The sequence below is a fragment of the Schistocerca gregaria genome, chromosome X (genome assembly GCF_023897955.1).
Source record: "Schistocerca gregaria isolate iqSchGreg1 chromosome X, iqSchGreg1.2, whole genome shotgun sequence".
In the NCBI taxonomy this organism is placed as follows: domain Eukaryota; kingdom Metazoa; phylum Arthropoda; class Insecta; order Orthoptera; family Acrididae; genus Schistocerca; species Schistocerca gregaria.
The window spans coordinates 493,066,842-493,085,171 of NC_064931.1; positions in this window are offsets into that span (position 1 = coordinate 493,066,842).

An 18,330-nucleotide genomic window follows, 5' to 3' on the forward strand; every position below is an offset into this window, starting at 1 on the left:
TGTGCTGGTGGGCATTGACAATGTCGAGATGGAGCTGCTGCTTGCCCCGGACCCTTAACTGATGTCTGACAGTGGCTGCCCACACACTGTACACTAATTGGAGCTCTGGGCAGATATTCCCCTGTCGTCACTGCCTCCATCTCTTGTTGCCACATGGTCCACAGAGCCTCCATGTGCGGGGTCATCACCATGGCCGGTGCACCATCATCTGTCCATTTCTGTGTATACACCCCTCCAGGTCAGAGACAGCAGACAGCCAATCCCCATGAGGACATGTCTTCCTTTTTAATGTGCAGAAGAGGGGAGGGATGTGGTGGAGTGCCTGTGCAATCTACCATCACAGCATTTGTATCTAGCACCAGCGTGGCCAAGCGAAACAAGTACACAACCATTGCCTCTGGCTGGTAAATAACAAATATGTTGGGCTGCTGTAGTGGGGCCTCATCCACTTGCATCTTTTCCACTTTATGCAAATGTTCTTGAGTTAGACCAGCTGTGCACCAGCGTGCATTTAGTTGCAAGTGATGGGAGTCTGTACTCAGATCATAACCTTGTCATTATTCAGTGTGTAGTTATCAGTCAACCTAATTTTTGTGTATGTAGTGGTTGTTGACAAAGAGTGCTGATACAGCACAGGTTTAGATTCCTGACTGAGTATATTTACTAACTGGTAAGGTGCCTTAGAGTTTGAAAGACAGAATTTTCTCTTAGAATTAGTAATGCTTGTCTAAGGACAAATCGGCTTGAGCTTTTGAGGTAGATCATGTACAATGAACAGGCAGAGCAGTTTTCTGTAGTTTACAGCAAGAGAGAAGCAAAAAAGAAAAGCAAGTCACCGTCCTGTGTCACAGAATTGAGAGACCACAATAAGCAACCTGAGAGAATGCCTTTCACAGCAGTTATGACACTCAAGGTCAGGGCCACCAACACTTGAATCAGCAGCATGTGTGCTGACTGCACTGAATTCCAACAATAAGTTGCACAAGATGCCAATACTGCACCACTGCCTGACAGACAAAAATGGTAAGTGAATCATAATGTAGCACAGAAACACCTAATATGCCTCTGGAAGGTAGTGGGGTCCTCACATTGCAACTTGGGCAGAGGTGAAGGGAATTTTATTGGAGAATTATGAGTCAAAACTGTCTTTGACCTACCATGTGTGTTTATTATTCTCTAGTAGGCAGAAAAGGGCTGAAAGTATGGCTGAATGAGCGAGTCGCTTTGACACATTGCAGTGCAATTTCAAAAGGCTGTCCAGGGAGTGATGAGGGAATCAGATGTTCTGGGGAGCCATGCTGTAAATAGTAAGCTGGTGCAACCAGCATACAAGCATCTATCATCTCGTGTAAAGAAAAGTTCGGTGAATCCAGTCACCCGAGAGACTACTGTTCCAGATGTAAGACAGGAGGCCATCATGCGAGGAATTGGACTACGAAGATACATGGCAGAGAAATAGAAGTCATGCAGCTGTATTGTGGTGGAGCAGAGAAAGAGACAACACATCCTCCAACACAGCCGAGAAGGATAAAGGAAATTCTATGCAGAGGTAATCACGGGGAAATTGGAGGCATGCAACTGATGGTGTGTCATCATTGTGATCTTCAAGGGCATCAAAGGCCGTGTGATAAAGTGAGACCCATGATATGTTACATTTGTAAAGAACCAGGACACTTAGCCTGACAGTATAATGCTGATCCCTGACTAGCAAACACAAAGACTCAGAAACCAGGAAATGAAAGAATGGCAAAGAGGTACTCAGTACACTGCAAGGGCAGAAATGATTTTGAAAATATAAGATGCCCAGGAAAGCACAGGAACCACAAGTTTCATAGTAGATAGCACTGTTCAAGTTTGCATAATAAAGGAATCAGCAGTGAAGGATACGGTGGTCAGTAACGCCAACGAAAGAATAAAACTTAACAGGACACTAAAGAAGTAATAGACACACATGGAGCCACATGCTGAGGGTAGAAGATGGTGTGTGTGTGTGTGTGTGTGTGTGTGTGTGTGTGTGTGTGTGTAACACAAGTTTCGTATAGTGGAGGACGAGTTAAATATATGGTATGAAGCGGGTCAAGGACACATCGGTAAGGTTACAGACAGAGCAGGAGTGGGAGATAGAGCCACGAAGAGAAGAGCAGTGTCCTATAGAATGGGCATTAGGTAGCTAAGAGAAACAGGTTGGAAGGGCAAATGTGACACGAAAGCTAACAGTACGATTAAAGGTAGGATTGGACCTACAGCTGAGAGAGAAGTAAAGCCTCCACAGTGAGGAATCACAAGAAATAAGAAGTGATAAACACCACGTCAAAGAGACACATGGAACAAAGATAAGCAGCAGATGGAAGGGAAAGCGTCCGTGTGAAGTTATATGCATAGGCCCAAGAGAAGAAAAGATTTCAAGGTTAATGTGTAGAACACAGCTCTTACCGAAAGAATAATGCAGAACCAGCAGCTGTAAATGATCATGTATTTGCCTGCAACCTTGGTGACCATGCAATGAGGCACACGCATCACAAGTATACTGAACACCACAGAGGAAGAAGTTATATTGGGATGTCCCAAGGTGAAGCAGTACCTGTCATGGGAGATGCTGAGGAATGCCACAGATGAGGTATAGTGTAGAGGACCAAGAGATAAGGTCGCAAATTAGCAGATTTAAGAAAGGCTGGAGTGGATCACTTAAACAAAGAAAAAGAAAATGAACAACAAACAGTTATTAGTGAAGAGGAGATATGAGCTGTTCTAAAGCAATTTCACAATTTGCCAATTGGTAGACACCAATAAATTTGCCACACATATGACTGTATTAAAAGGCACAGAACATAAAGAGGTATGAGAAAGACACAGAAGAATACATTCAAAGTTGCAAGAGAAGCTGGAAGAAAAAGATTGTGTAGAATAAGTTGAAGATGCCCTTAGTGTTGACTGAAATATTTGAGCATGTATTTGATCATGATACCAGTACTGACGTAGTTGGACCACTTCAGATAACAGAGAAAGGTAACAGTTACATTCTCACAAAATTTGTTGTAGCAGAGCCTATAGCACAATACTGCAAGTGTTAGTACAGAGAATAATATGCACTTACAGAATACTATCAATATTATTGAGTGACCAAGGAGCAAACTAAACAAGTGTCACCCTAAAAAAGGTTTATCGTTAAATGAAGATCAAGAAGATTCAGTGTTGTGCATACCATCTGCAAATTAACGGAACACTAGAAAGAATGGATCAAATGCTAGCAGAATATCTTCACCATTATATGGGAATGAAGCAGGAAAACTTGAATGAATGGATGGATTTTGGCACTTTTGTTTATAACACCACACCCATCAACTGTGTTCACTCCATTAGAGTTATTTTTCAGGAGAATATGCAACATACTCAGTGTCCTACAGTGGGATCCATCCAAAATGTAACTATGATGATTATGCAATAAGACTAAAGGAAGGAATGCACTAGATGTGTTGGATGGCAAGGAGTTTTTATAAGGAATGTAAGGAGAACAATAATGAATATTATGGTTGAACCCCCAAACACCAAGGAATTCATGGCAGGACACAAGGTATTATTACATGACAAAATTTTAAGAAGAAGGTGGCCAAAGAAATTAACAAGCCCATGGAGAGGACCTTTTTGTGTCGTAAGGACTTGTGAACCAAATGTAGTACCGTACTCTATTTAATGAACAAGATGTTCATGACAGTACCTGTGAATAGATTAAAGGAGTTTATTTAACTTTAGGCAAGTGAGGTTAAGATAAAGTGGAGTTGATGTGTTCTGAAATATAAAGGAGAAAGAATAGGCTAAATACTACTTTAAAATTGATTAGAGAGAGATTAATGTATAGTAATTCAAACATGTGCAGGTGAGGGAGACACTGTGATCAGTCCTCAGACACAGGCCAACCCTCTAGTCTCTTTGACTCTATTGGTCTAACCCTTGCAGCAGTAGCAAACAGAATGAGAGGACAGAGAAGGAAGATATCAGTGAGAAATGTAACAGAAGCTTAGACATGTCAGATGCAGCAGCCAGGAAGTGGAAAGAAGAGTATGTTATGACCATGTGCATGTGAATTGTGATCCAGCTCATGGGAAAATCTCAGAAGAAGTGCAACCCCTAAGTGAAATTATTTCTAACCCCAGTGTTTCATCACAGGATTGCAGATAATGGACGGAGATGATGTGATTTCTTATTGTACATATTTGTGTTACAGGGATGTATTAACTGTATCAGTGGAAAAATCTACTCATGTTTATATGACCCATCCATTTATGTATTTACCAGAGTAACTTCTGTAAGACAGAAGTGGAAAGTTAGTGTGTAAGATTTGAGGACAAATCTCCCAGTAGGGGAGCTGTTATGACCAAATCATGAAAGGCTGCCAGAAAAAAGAAAAATCATTTAAGTATGAGTATCTGCAGTAAGCCTTGTGACTTAGGTAGAGACATACAAGACAAGCTGCTCTCATGAGTTCATTAAGAGGTCATACATGTTAAGAAACCACTGATTTCACACTGTGAATCAGAGGTAAAAAATGATGCAGTCACATCCCATTGATAACCAAACAGTCCTAAGTGCCGTATATATAAGACCTCAAATGCCAAACAAGGCAGATTTCGAGACTTCAAGAGTTCCAGGTTGAGAAGGCTTCCAGATCGAGCAGCCTTCAATGACCAATAGCCTATAGCAAATTCTACATAAGTGAGCATTGTATTCAGTTAAGATGTACAGTAAGGACTTTCAAAGCTTTCATGTACGTACCTCTGGACTGGGGTTATTGGTCTCCATTGTGCATTTGTCTACATGTGACTTTCACTGTGGTGAGTACCTGAATCTTCGGGTTCAATTAAGATCAAGATGATCTGACACGTCCATGGTGTGTGGCATCTAGTACCATACTTTACTGTGTATATCCAAATATCAACAAATTCTAAGGTCAGGGTGGCTTTTTGTTCCAGTAATTTCTTGGAGAGTCCAGTAAGCCTAATCTACCTTTTACACTGATTGCATTTATAAACTAGTGTCTGTACTCTTCTCCATGTCCATTACCATCATGTGAAGAAGCAGGCCTGTAAGCCAAAGAAGTGTCTCATTTCCCTATCTTCACCCTATTTACCTCCTTATCCTAACATCAGAGTATTTCTGTACTGTCTCCAGCCACATAGTCCTGAAAAAATCTCAGCTTGACACTGTCGCCTTTTCTTTTCAAAAATTCTTGTGACTAAAGCCCTTCTGGCTTGTTATTTATTTTATATGTGACATGCCACTTTAAATATTTAAATTCTGATGAAGACACTCTTAGAAGCCTTGAAACCTGCAGTACATACCTTAAGAGCTATGAGTACTTGTTCATCTTCGCTAACTTGAGACATATTTCTTCTACTGAAAAGATGCTCATAGCTTTTAATGAATGCACTTTTTTGCTTTGAGTGGTCACTCATATTATATCCCTGAATATTATGGAATTTATACACTGATTGTGAATTATTTGATGTCAGCTGTATTAAGTAGAGATATACCACCTATTAGTGACACCTGAAAATTTGTGCCGGATCGAGACTCAAACCCGGATATCCTGCTTATCATGAGCAGTCGCCTTAACTACTCGGCTATTCATGCATGCTGCCCAGACCAAGTCAAACCTACATATGTAACACTGTCTACATTCCCTAATCCTTGCAACATTACTTAAAGTACTGCAATAAGGAGAATGAGACTGTGTGTCTGACATTACTATCATCATTTTGCTCATCTACACTAGAAATACTTGTTTTATAATGTCTGCTCCTTCAGATATGCATGCATATTTGAAGGAACAGACATAGCTGACAGTCCACAGCTGTATTAAATATTACAAAATTTATTTGATGATTGTGAATTTTTTGACATCAACTGTATTAGGTAGATATATACTACCTATTATTGACACATGAAAATTTGTGCTGAACTGGGACTTGAACCTGGCTTTCCTGCTTATTGCAAGTGGTTGCCTCAACCATTTTGGCTATCTGTGCATGCTGCCTGGACTGATCCAAATCTACAAGTATCACACTCTCCTAATGCTCATAACATTACTTGGATTCCCCCCAGTATGGAAGATGAGACTACATGTTCAATGTTATCATCATATTTTTGCCCGTCTAGGCTTGAAATACTTCATTTACAATGTCTATCCCTTCAGAAAACAGACAGAAATTGTAAAACAAATATCCTTAAATATTTAGATTCCTCTTAGAAAACCTGTACACTTATACTACTGTGCTGGGACTTGGCTTTGTGTCTATATTGAATATCAACACTGTTTGTAGTATTTCACTCGCATTCCTATTTTGTTATTCATTATTAGACATACTACAGTATGTCTCCTATCTGATTTTGTATTTACAACCCTGTACTCATTTGACTAGAAGTTCTGTTCTGCCTGCTGCCAAACTTCACTAATTCCCACTCATTAATTTGTCTTTGGTATACATACAGGTACAGAATAATTCATCATTGTAATGGAACCAAGCAACACTAGAAAACCATTTAGCATAGCACACATTAAAAATAGTGTATGTAAGTATAACACTGAAACATATGGTATGATTTCCAGTCCATCCAGTGTGGATGGAACAGTTGTCCATCACTTCTCCATGAGTGCGGCTAGTGAAAACTAAAATGAACTGACAAACAATATTGGAATTCAATGTATGACTCACTATATGTGTATTTCCACTTCTGTGGAATACAGGTACCACTGCAAGAGCCACAGTAGACAAGAGTGTGGATCCTCAGATCTTATAAAATCCCTCATTTGACAATAATGGACTGACAAAAGCTGCTTCAAACCTCTTGAACCCATTTGCTGATTGTCAACAGTTCATGTATGGGCTGGTGATATTACATTTGTGCATAAAGTATTTTCTCACATAATACACTTTCACACAGGTTAGCTGATAATAGCAACTACAACAAGCATAAATAAATTATAAAATCACTCAAAAAAATGGCCATAATGAATCAAAATATTAAAAATGTGTGAAGTAATGTGCAACTCATCTGAAATATCTTTCATGCTTCAAAACAAATGTGCTAGGATTTGTGGTTAACCACCACTGAGGGATGGGGAACTGGAGATACACTTTGTTTCAAAAGATTATTGAGATTGGGGAAATATTAGGGCCATGTTGCATATTTATAAGCTACCAGAACAGTTGTATTACTTATCAATAATGCTTCTTAGTGAATACTGTACACAGCAAATCTTGTCTTTAACACATTGTCAGCTGTCTGTGAAAATATCTGTGTCTCTGTCACTTTCTTCATCACTATTTCAAAGTGCAACCTGTATAACAACCTTTTCAAGTCCCTGCTACATTAAACCACCAAAATGTCAATATTTCTCTTAAAAATATTTTTAGTCTAAAGATGTTTTTGCTTGGTCTCCTATAGTTATTTCTTTTAGGCAATTTCAAAGACAAATGTTACATGTTTCTTGCTGATCTGTTTCATTTAATTATGTTCCAAATAACTTTGTTGGATTCAGGCTGTGTTGGAAGGGAGGTAATCAGAGAACAAAAAAATTCACTTCCTTCTCTAATCTGTCCAGGCTTAAGTTATTTGCCCTAACAATTTCTTACAGCTCTCACCTGGCCATGTCTTTTGTCAAAGAGACTGTTCTTGTCAATACAACAGTGTATTTTTCTTGAACTGTGTGATATGTACCATTGTGAAATGAAACAATCCATTAGTATGGAAGATTTTATGTATGTCATTCCTGCAACTGCTTATCATAATTTGTACTGTTTATCACGTAGGCATAGGCATAGGCTTTACATAGAATACTAAGGCCCTCACATTTCTCTTCTGTACATGAGTACATTCTTTCTACTTAGCAATAATTAGACTTCTTGTAGTGTCCATGAACAATGTCTGTGCTATTAGACTGTACCTCCTGCACACATGTGGCTATGTGACTTCTCCACTCCTTGGCTCTTGGCAGGTTGTGTTGCTGCTGCTAGTTCCAGTATTTGCCACTGGGGCCTGCAGTGCAGTGTGATGTAGTGGTTAGCATTTCTGTCTGGTGTGCAGCGGGTTGCCAGTTCAAATCCAATCACCAGCAATTATTTGTTATTTTGTACTTATAATATATGGAAGGTTTTGAAATAGCTTATGGTTGTTATGTTTGTATATTCTATAATATTTAATGTTCGTATAAATAGCTGCACTCTACAGCCAGGAAGTCAGAATTGTTCTGGCTGTGTGTAGGTGTCGATAATAAACGTGTTTCCAGTGCTAAGTGTTGTATTTCTTTGATGACCCTGCCTTCAGACTCAGATTTGATTGTGGTTTCGACATGACATTGTTTGGTGTATATGCTGAGTACTTCAATACATCTGCACCACTATGGCTCCAATCAGCACATCAGGCGTCCAAGCATCCTTCAGTGTTTTCCAGATATACTGTTCAGGACAGAAAGAAAATTCAATAAAAGCACCAAATGCCATAGCTGGGAAGGTTTGAGAATAACGAAGAGTAGTTCAATAGCTGGGACAAATTACAGGTTGAGCTGAAGAAAACATTTGGGGCCAATCCACTTAGCAGAACAACAAATCATGAAATGGGCACAGAGTCATGTTGAAACAACAGTCACACAAAGAATGTTTTGGCCCTCTACAGTATTGTGAATCCAAAAACGACACAAGCTAAAAAAAATCTGATTTGATGAAAGGCATCAAAGAACACACGTACCAAGCTCTTCTGGTAAAGATGTCGCAACAACAGAAGAATTAATTAAGTGGTGCCAGTGCATCAAGAAAATGCAACAGAAAAGAGTTGGATGAAAGAGCTATAATTATCTCTCGAATGCGGTCCCTATGGCAGCTGTGGAAGACCGCCAAGGCCTCGCTTCTCTCATAAGCCAGGTTTTAAGGGAAGACAGACAGTAGTTTATGGCAGCCTGAACTGTCAGAGTGAGTACACAAGAGATATCAGCCATAAATGTTGACCCCCGCCCCCTCAGAGGGTAATACATAATATTGAAGAGCTGTATCACTCTCCACCACCTGTTGAACATGCCATGAAGAATGAACTCTGACTTAAGCCGCCACTGTCAAATGACAATCCAGGGTCCGACCAATGCAGGCACAATCAACTCCTCCACCAAGTAAAACACCCCACATAATAACAGGCATATGGAGGACAGAGGACAACATGCCAGTCTGTTATCACTATGAATGGCCTGGACATGTTGTGCACTACTGCAGAGAAAGAAGGTGAGTTTTTATCGACCTGTGGGCAGACGCCTTCACCATACCCTGGACAAGTTCACCCCCCCCCCCCCCCCCAAACAAAACATAGCCACTCCCTATCACTGTACAGAGGTATCAACTACTCACCAAATTGCCAAATTCAGGAAAACTTAGCAAGGCAACCATCTATGGAAGTGAGGCTCGAAAATATGAAAATCCTCCTTGGACAATAATTATCAATGTGACAAGAAATCTCATCGACATCACCATCGATGGCCAGCCAGTCCACAGAATCCTCGATGGACAATAATTATCAACATGACAAGAAATCTCATCGAGGACACCACCATCAACAGTCAAGCAGTCCCAATGCTATCAGACTCAAGACGCTTCTTTTTCTGTAATGTTGGCTGCTTACTGTCACCAACTAAAGAGGACTATGTTCTGTGATATGAAAGTGATTGTGCTGAATATCAAAAATGGGAAATACATCCTGCCAACAGGAACATGTACTGCAAGAATAACCATCAATGGCAGAACACAGCCCTTTGAATTCATCATTTTGAGCAAAGGTAGTTATGATGTTACAGGACATCTTCCAGATATCACAAGCAGAAACAAACTGTGGGAGATCAGAGCACCAGATTGACAATGTTATTCCAACAGGCACACATTACAAAGATGGCTCTGGGTGGTTGTTTGCCATTCCAGATGTGGTTATCCCACTGACATGAGTGTCAGTCATCAATTAAGATGACTAAAACTATGAAGCTTTTGTTGACTGCAAAAAGCTACTCAAGTTCACAAAAGAAATCTGCTTGCCAGTGACAATCACAAGCTCTGTACATGGCCAAGGAGCACTTCAGACCACTAATCGTCAGAAGCAACCATACACCATCTCGAAAGGCATGTGCATAAGGACGGCTAAACCACCACTCGAAGGGCAGGTTCGTGCCATTGACAACGAATTGTGCTCCACCATCACAACAGACAATGCTGGGAAAGAAGCTACTATCAAACTGCCTGTAGGATCTGACCTGACAGAGGAACAATGTCAGCAAGTAATACACATTCTGTGACAATTTTTGGATGCTTTCAAATCAAGACTGCCAAAAAGGCAGACTAGGTAGCTCATGGTAAAATACTGTATCAGCACTGGGGACTATTCACCAATTAGCTAGTGCTCATAAAGAGTTTCAGCAGCTGAATGATGAATAATACCAGAGGAAGTGGACAAGATACTGCAAGAGGACATCATTGAGTCTTCACAGACTCCTTGGTCCTACCCTGTGGTCCTGGTGATCATGATGTTTCTGCATCGGCTACTGAAAACTTAGCTACTGACAACTTAACCAAATCACGAAAAAAGACATCTGTACAATGCTGCAGACTGACAACACCCTAGACTGGCTGAAAGGACCAAAGTATTTCCCTACTGTGGACATGTATACAGGCTACTGGCACATTGAGGTTGAAAAGGCTGATCAGCAAGACTGCCTTTGTAACTCCTGATGGTCTCTATGGGTTCAAAGTTATGCACTTTGGACTATGTAACATTCCAGGCACCTCCACACATATGATGCACAATCTGCTCCAGTACCTTATATTGTCAACATGTCTTTGCTATCTGGGTGACATTACCGTTTTTTGAAGACATACGAAGAATATCTAAGCTGCCTGACAACCGTGGTGAATGTTTTCATATGTCAAGTCTCCACTTGAATCTGAAAAAGTGGGCCCCTCATTTGCAAGTAATTGATGAATAAGAATTTCACATGGTCCTCTAGAGCCTTAAAAGAAATAGGTTTATGCTGAGTGATGGCATGATGTAATGGTTACGGCACAGTCCTGATGTGGCTAAGGTAATGATTTTGAGTCCCTTCAGGTGCTTTGAAATTTGTATTTTTAAATGTTTTTGAAATTTCTTTGATCATTATTTTGATCAATTAATTGGTTTAAATATGTTTCTTTTAATTATAATCCTTTGTCATGTCAGTTTATATTAAATTGTTTGCTTGCTTTTTTTTTATTCTTTCTTATGAAGTCCACTTTGATGTATGGCTTCAAGGTCATGGTACCCGGGGCCCTAACTTACACTCACACCAGCGTATAGATGGTTTCAAAAAGTATATATCAGCCCAGGAGACCTCTCCTTGTAAAATGACAATATATTTCAGAGTTTTATTTATTCCACATCCAAGAACATCAATTCACTTAGGATCTTTGGAAGGAACTTTAGTATCTCTCTTTTTTGGTTGTTGTTGTCAGAAAATTAGAACAAACAGAACATATTTACATGTTCTGCACATCACTGAGGATCTCCTCATGATGGAATGGAAAGTATATCTAATCTTATGACTTAGAAATGGTACCATAAAAATTTCATAAAAATTGTCTAACATGTGTGATCTGCCTTATATCTCGCTATCTATCCCATTTGTTGTCTTCCTCTGTAAATGTTGTGATGATACTCTTGCACACTGAAAGTAGTTACCCATCAAAGGATATACCTAAGAGTAATAATAATAATTACTAATAGTATAATTATTTAAATAATGCATGTCATTTCAGTTTGGCAAGCTAATCATGGTCTCACAAGATGTCTTTGTACGAACTGCAAAACAAGGATAACTTTCCTAACCACAGAATCTGAAATAAGCTACTGCCCTTAATGTGATGGAAAGGAAAAGTCCTGATTGCCAAGTAATTGTAAAGGATGTGACAGTCCTAATCAACTTTAGGGTGTCAAGTGACTGTAAAAACCTAAGATGAACAGTAATAACAGGTCCAAGAATAGAAAGTAGAAAGAAAGAAAGAAAGAAAGAAAGGACGAGGATCATCAGCCAAGAAATTAGAAATGTAGATTATGATGATTTACTTAAGAATAGGGTACATACCCTATTAATTTCAGTGGCTTAGAAACTGAATAGGTACACAAAACTGTTCATAAATGTCTTCAAAAAGGATGTGAGAAGATATGATAAACCACAAATTAAAAATTATCGACACCGCATTTGATCATTTAGTGGCTGATGGCGCCATAACTAATAAAAAAGAAAGAACTGTGAATACATTTCAAGATTTCTTACAACGTTTGTTCAACTCAAAAGATGAATTACAAAAACATTTAGTTAACAATGAAGGAAATGATAAATTGTTTGAAGTAATGATTAGACTAGGTGACTAGAAACAAACAGAACAGTAAAAATGGCATGGAATGATTCTGGTAGACTAAAAGGGTTTTCAAAAATCTTTGACACTTGAATAGAAAAACTTCAATCGGTGTGTATTATCACTTTTAATCTATGGTGAAATAGTTTTTTTTTATGGTTTTCACATTAAAGGCCAGAGTGTTTCTCAAATGCAGTGTAGCTGAAATAAATCATAAATACAGTAGTTTTCCCTAAGGTGAACAATTTGCTAGGCTGAGCAACAGAAAAGTGGTACTTGCACTGCAGATCGCACAATGACAACTAAAAGCTATAAACTCATTTTACAAATCAACTGAACCTACCAATACCAGATATCGACTTCGTCTCGTAATGTAATGATACTGTGGCATGTGATGTCATATGTGTGCAAATACAAAAAGAACAGAATACTGCTAACATTTCTTGTGTTCGTGTTTGTAATACAGATTGTGGTGACAGATTGATCTGTAGCATAACCCAATGTCAAAGTTAGACTGAGAAACGACAGTTTGGTTGCGAGCAGGCGAAGCCAGTGAATGTGAAAACAAAATCGAGGTTATGGTGACTAGAGAGTTTCATTGCTTTATGTTTGACTGGATAGGAACCTCTTGCTACAGTGAAGGCCAAGTCTCTCTCTCTCTCTCTCTCTCGTTGGCTATGTGGAAAATAATTAAATGTTTCAGTACAATTACGGGGGGGGGGGGGGGGGGGGGGATTAATTATTTCCAAAGAGAAGATAAATTCTGCTTGTTAGTGATAGGAAACTATGTACACATTTAAAAAATACCATACCAGGCATATAGGACTACTCTCATGAAGAAAACATTCGAAGAACATTATACAGTCATAAAATTTCACACCACTCCCTTGTTTGCAAGAGAAGAACATTTATAAGTAAGTTGATCACCAGTAGACCACTGATGTGGTTTGGATTTAAATGGCTTCCACAAATTGTTAGTTACATGGCACCTTCACCAAAGCACTATTCACTGGGTGCACTTGTTGTTGGGATGCATAAAAATACATCTTGCAACTGCACCGAGCCGTGATAGATTCTTTTCATGTCTGCTCCACCACTTGGACATCATCATCATCTCCTCTGGGAAGCATCAAAATATAGAGATGTATTTCAACTTCTTACTCTTCTACTCATTGAAACACTCTTTCTTTCTGGAGGGCAATGATACTGCAATTGAAGGACCTATGTTAATGAATGAAACACACACACACACACACACACACACACACACACACACAGAGAGAGAGAGAGAGAGAGAGAGAGAGAGAGAGAGAGAGAGAGAGAGAGAGAGAGAGAGAGAGAGAGAACTGATGTGGAGCCCTAGAAGGCTTACTCTGAAATAAAAAGTGTTTTACACTGGTGGAATACTATCCGAATTACAATGTTTCCATTTGTATATAAGAAACAATGCACTAACTCAACAGAAACAAATGTATTAAGGATTGCATATTGTACCTGCATATCTTGCACGCAGCTAGGAATTTCACATTTTTCATTTACGTCAGGCATACTAAGATCACAATAAGATGGCGACAGAAGTAACAACTTTACATATGGAAATAATGACAACTTTCGCAAGTGGAAAAGTCAGGGCTCAATTTTTAAACCATTGTACCTCATGGTGAAAAATACATATCTGTTAGTATATGTCAGTTAGACTAAGTAGTTACAAATCTATCTTTGCATTATATTATGAAACTGTACTAGTTATTGCAGAAACTGTCTTTCACACTACAGATTTGTGGAAGCTTGTGAAACCAAAAAAGAACTAATTGGCTGGCAGGCTGTTTTTTCACTTTCTAATTCATCTGTGGCCTCTTTTCAGGAAAACCATAACTCTTCCTGCAAGCTAATTTATCATATCTGTGAGTGGAATTATTTCTGTCAGTACAGCAGTGGCTTCATTATACTGAGTATGCAAATACAAACATAGTATAAAAGTTGTTTCAGCAAGCACTGACCGCTTGGTTTAGATATGAATTCAAAGGACAGAGGTCACTTTTCTTCACATACTGTACAACACACTTTGCAGTATTTATTGTTACTGCAATGTTCAGGGCGCAATTTAACAAGAAGTTTTTTCATCAAAAGTGTGACTAAGTACAGTGGTAATTCAATGAGCAGCACAAGGAAGCCAGTCATGATTTTTCAAAGCTTTTGTTATATTGACACTTAGCCCAATGACAAAACAAAATTATGCAAAATGTCTGACAACATTTTACAGTCCACCATCTGTTGTTCTACTTCTTTCATAATATTCACTTTGATTTTCCTAACACCACAGAATTTAGAGGTAAATAAAACAATATTCACATGGGACCAGTCTGTGACTGTGAATCAGTCCATGTATCAACTGTGCTTTATTTATAGCTCCTGTAGTACAGAAGGCATTATGCTGTTTCGAATTGCAGTAGTCTGTTTCTTGGCATGTTTACTTACAGTTGAGGGCGGCATTGCATCTGTAGAGCTGACTTCTCCATAGTGAGCACCTAGATCTGTTAATACTTGGCATAGTTATTTGAAACCTTCACCATACTCAGTATTCTACAGTTTTATACCTTTAGCATGTATTGGAACACACTTTGCTGTAATGAATTCTTGTATTGCTACCGGTATTTCTGAAGGAGATGTCAGTGCGGATTTCTTACAAACTGCGTTTCTTAACATGAATTGTTCCTGACAAGAAACATAATAGAGTTCAACAGGTAATGCACTATTCATACCCAGTAGACTTGCTGTTTTCATCTACAACCAACCAAAATTTATTCCACATACCTATTTTTGGACCCTTCTGTTTCTTAAACGAGTACACATAGGTTTCAGTCCTATTTTGCACTGCAACTTGCTTTCTCAGGCTGCATAACCACATACATACACAGCAGCCCGTGCTGGCTGTAGTCGCACGTGGATAGACATGTTCAAAACTTCCATGCTCTGCAACAATAACTGGTGCAGGTAGCACATTGTGTGCTTGCTTACTAGGTCACGCAGGACTCCAGTGATGACAGACTGATCTGTAGTGTAGTCTGAGTCTTAGGTTACATTGAAAGGTGACAGTTTGCCTGTGAATTGAGAAAGCAGTATCATATACTTCATTTAAACCCATTTTCCAGCCGGTATTATTATATACTAAACTCCGTCTGAACAGGCCTTGACAGCCCAACAGTACCAACTGACCGCCATATCATCCTTGGCCCTAAGGCATCACTGGATGCTGATATGGAGGGGCATGTGTCAGCACACCACATTCTTGGCTGAAGTCAGTTTAAGAGACTGCAGCTGCTACTTCTCAACGAGTAGCTCCTCAACTTGCCTTGCACCCTGCTTGCCAACAGCACTCAGCAGACCCGGACGGTCGCCCATCCAAGTGCTAGTACGAGTTATGTACTAATCACTAATTAGTCACATGATAAATGAATAAAACATTGTATTAGTCATTCAACACTGATTTCCTGTAAATTTATGATCATTCTGGAATATGTTAAGGGCAGCTGAAAATGAAAATAAAATAAAGAAACACATGGGAGAGACTACTCACAAAATTAACTGTCACATACCAGCACGGGTCCAGTTCACTGATATGGGGTTGGTATGGCATCTGTGGCACAATCAGGACATTAACGACCCTGTGGGTATTTGATTACCTTAATTAACCTTTAAACAGAGATGAGAGGGAGTAGAATCTCCTTGGCAGATTAAAATTGTGTAGGTACACGTCACAATAACTTTTACTAGGTGATGGAAGCAAGAGGGAATTTGGCATCATTGGTCTGCCAAAGCCGTAAGTTCTCCTCTAAGCCAGTTTATTGAACTATTAATAAAAAGACATGTGAGATGTCCAACCCTTTGCCCCTTACCTATGTACACTGTTTTATATAACTGCCTACAGACTCAGTAGAACCTTGTTTCCGTGTTTTAACGCCCTCTGTCAGCAGCAAGTGCATTTCTAGCACTTGTTCCGTTCACTTCATAATCACTAGCACATTGGTTTAACTCACAAATTAATCAATGAACCCTTGTCCTATCTTCCACGAGATAAGCATCAAACTATGACTTGTTCCATTAACAACTGAAATTCTACATAATAACAGAGACACAGGCTCTCTCTCTTCAGTACTATTCAATGAAAAGGTAGGGTTTCTACTTAACACACTGGTGAATTCGCTTCCACTAGAGTATCACAGTCTTCTCATAGTCAAGGTCTTTTTTGTCCCATTAGCAGCAGCCACCATCCTCTCAATGCTGCTGGGTGCTGCGCCTACTTGTGCACTCTTCAATTTATCTGATGACTTTGCCTTACACTGCTCATGGATACTTATATATATTCATTTTGAAGGCCTTCCCTGCTTGGACACAGTACCTTGTATCTGCTTTCCCTAGCTTATTTTTCTGTCTACCAGCATATTCCATTACTATGGACCTACATTGGTTTCCTTCTGTGGTGTAGAGATCTAGAGAGGAATATTCCTAATCACCATACAAGGTCTGGGAGATATAATGTCTGTGGCCTATCCAGTGTTTACCCGGTCATGCTATTTCGATCTTGTCACACTTTCCCTTCCATGCCCTCATTCAGCTACGAGATGAGTGTGAGGTGCTTCCTGAGAAGTACTGGTTGAACCTTTACAATATGCTTTGTTGGTCAAAACCATCTCCTTTTGATAATCAAATAGTTTGGGGGTTTGACTATATATTTTACTCAATATTTGTCATCACAGTCTACGACATATTGTAGCTTAAATGAAACAGAACAGATTGCTGCTCGCCACATAGAGGAGGCATTAAGTGAGAGACAGGCACATTTAAAAACAGATTAAGCTATCAAAGTCCTCCTCCAGTCCCATACATCCTTCCACTACCACCTACGCTAGTACTGTCGCAGGACTACTACCCTATCAAAGACAGGGCCATTTGGGAAAACAGCTATATGGTCTACCAACTTGGCTGCAGCAACTCTGTGGTGTTCTGCATGCCACTGACCACTAACAAGCTGTTTGTCTGCATGAATGGTCACAGTAAAATTGCAGCCAAGAGAAACATAGACCACCCAGTTGCCAGTTGCTGAAAATGTTGTGCAATGCAGTGTCCTTGCCTTCAACAACTTCTTCACAGTTCATGACATCTGGATTTTTCCCACCACTGAACCCACTTTTCTGAACTGTTCAAGTGGAAACTTTCACTGCAGCACGTCATTCCTGTAACACCTGGCCTCCACATGCCTCTATGCCCTTCCCAGCTCCTACAGCAGTCTCAAAAAAACACATCTTCTGTCGCCAACTCAGTGCACTTGTAAGTCCTCCCTCCCCCGCTCCCTCAAGGATAGCCTCTTAATGCTACACCTCGCAGCCCACCATTTTGTCCCTGCCACGTCTCTTCCCTTTCGAACAGCACTACAGCATCTTCCCCCATCCTTCTTCTGTACCTCCACTACTTAACCCTAGCCAAAATTGCTACTCACTGCTGTTGGGCCTCAAGGCCCCCCCCCCCCCCAAAAAAAGTGTGTGTGTGTGTGTGTGTGTGTGTGTGTGTGTGTGTGTGTGTGTGTATTTCGCAAATCTGAATGATGACTCTGTCTGACAGCTTAGTCTCCTTTTAAATGTGCATATTTGCCACTGAGTGTCTTCTCAGTGTGGTAAGTAGCAATTTATCCTAATTCATATTGTTGTTATTCCATCCCAGATTTTCCACTGTTAAATGGCACAGAATTTGATTAAATGATCATAGCACTTTTCAAGCTGTACCATTACCTTTGGCAATTTAGGGGTTATCAGAAAGTGATTAAATTACACCAAAATATGCAAATGTACTTTGGATACAGTATTTAACAACAAATTTATTACTTACTCTATACACTCAACGACTGATGGTCATACTTACG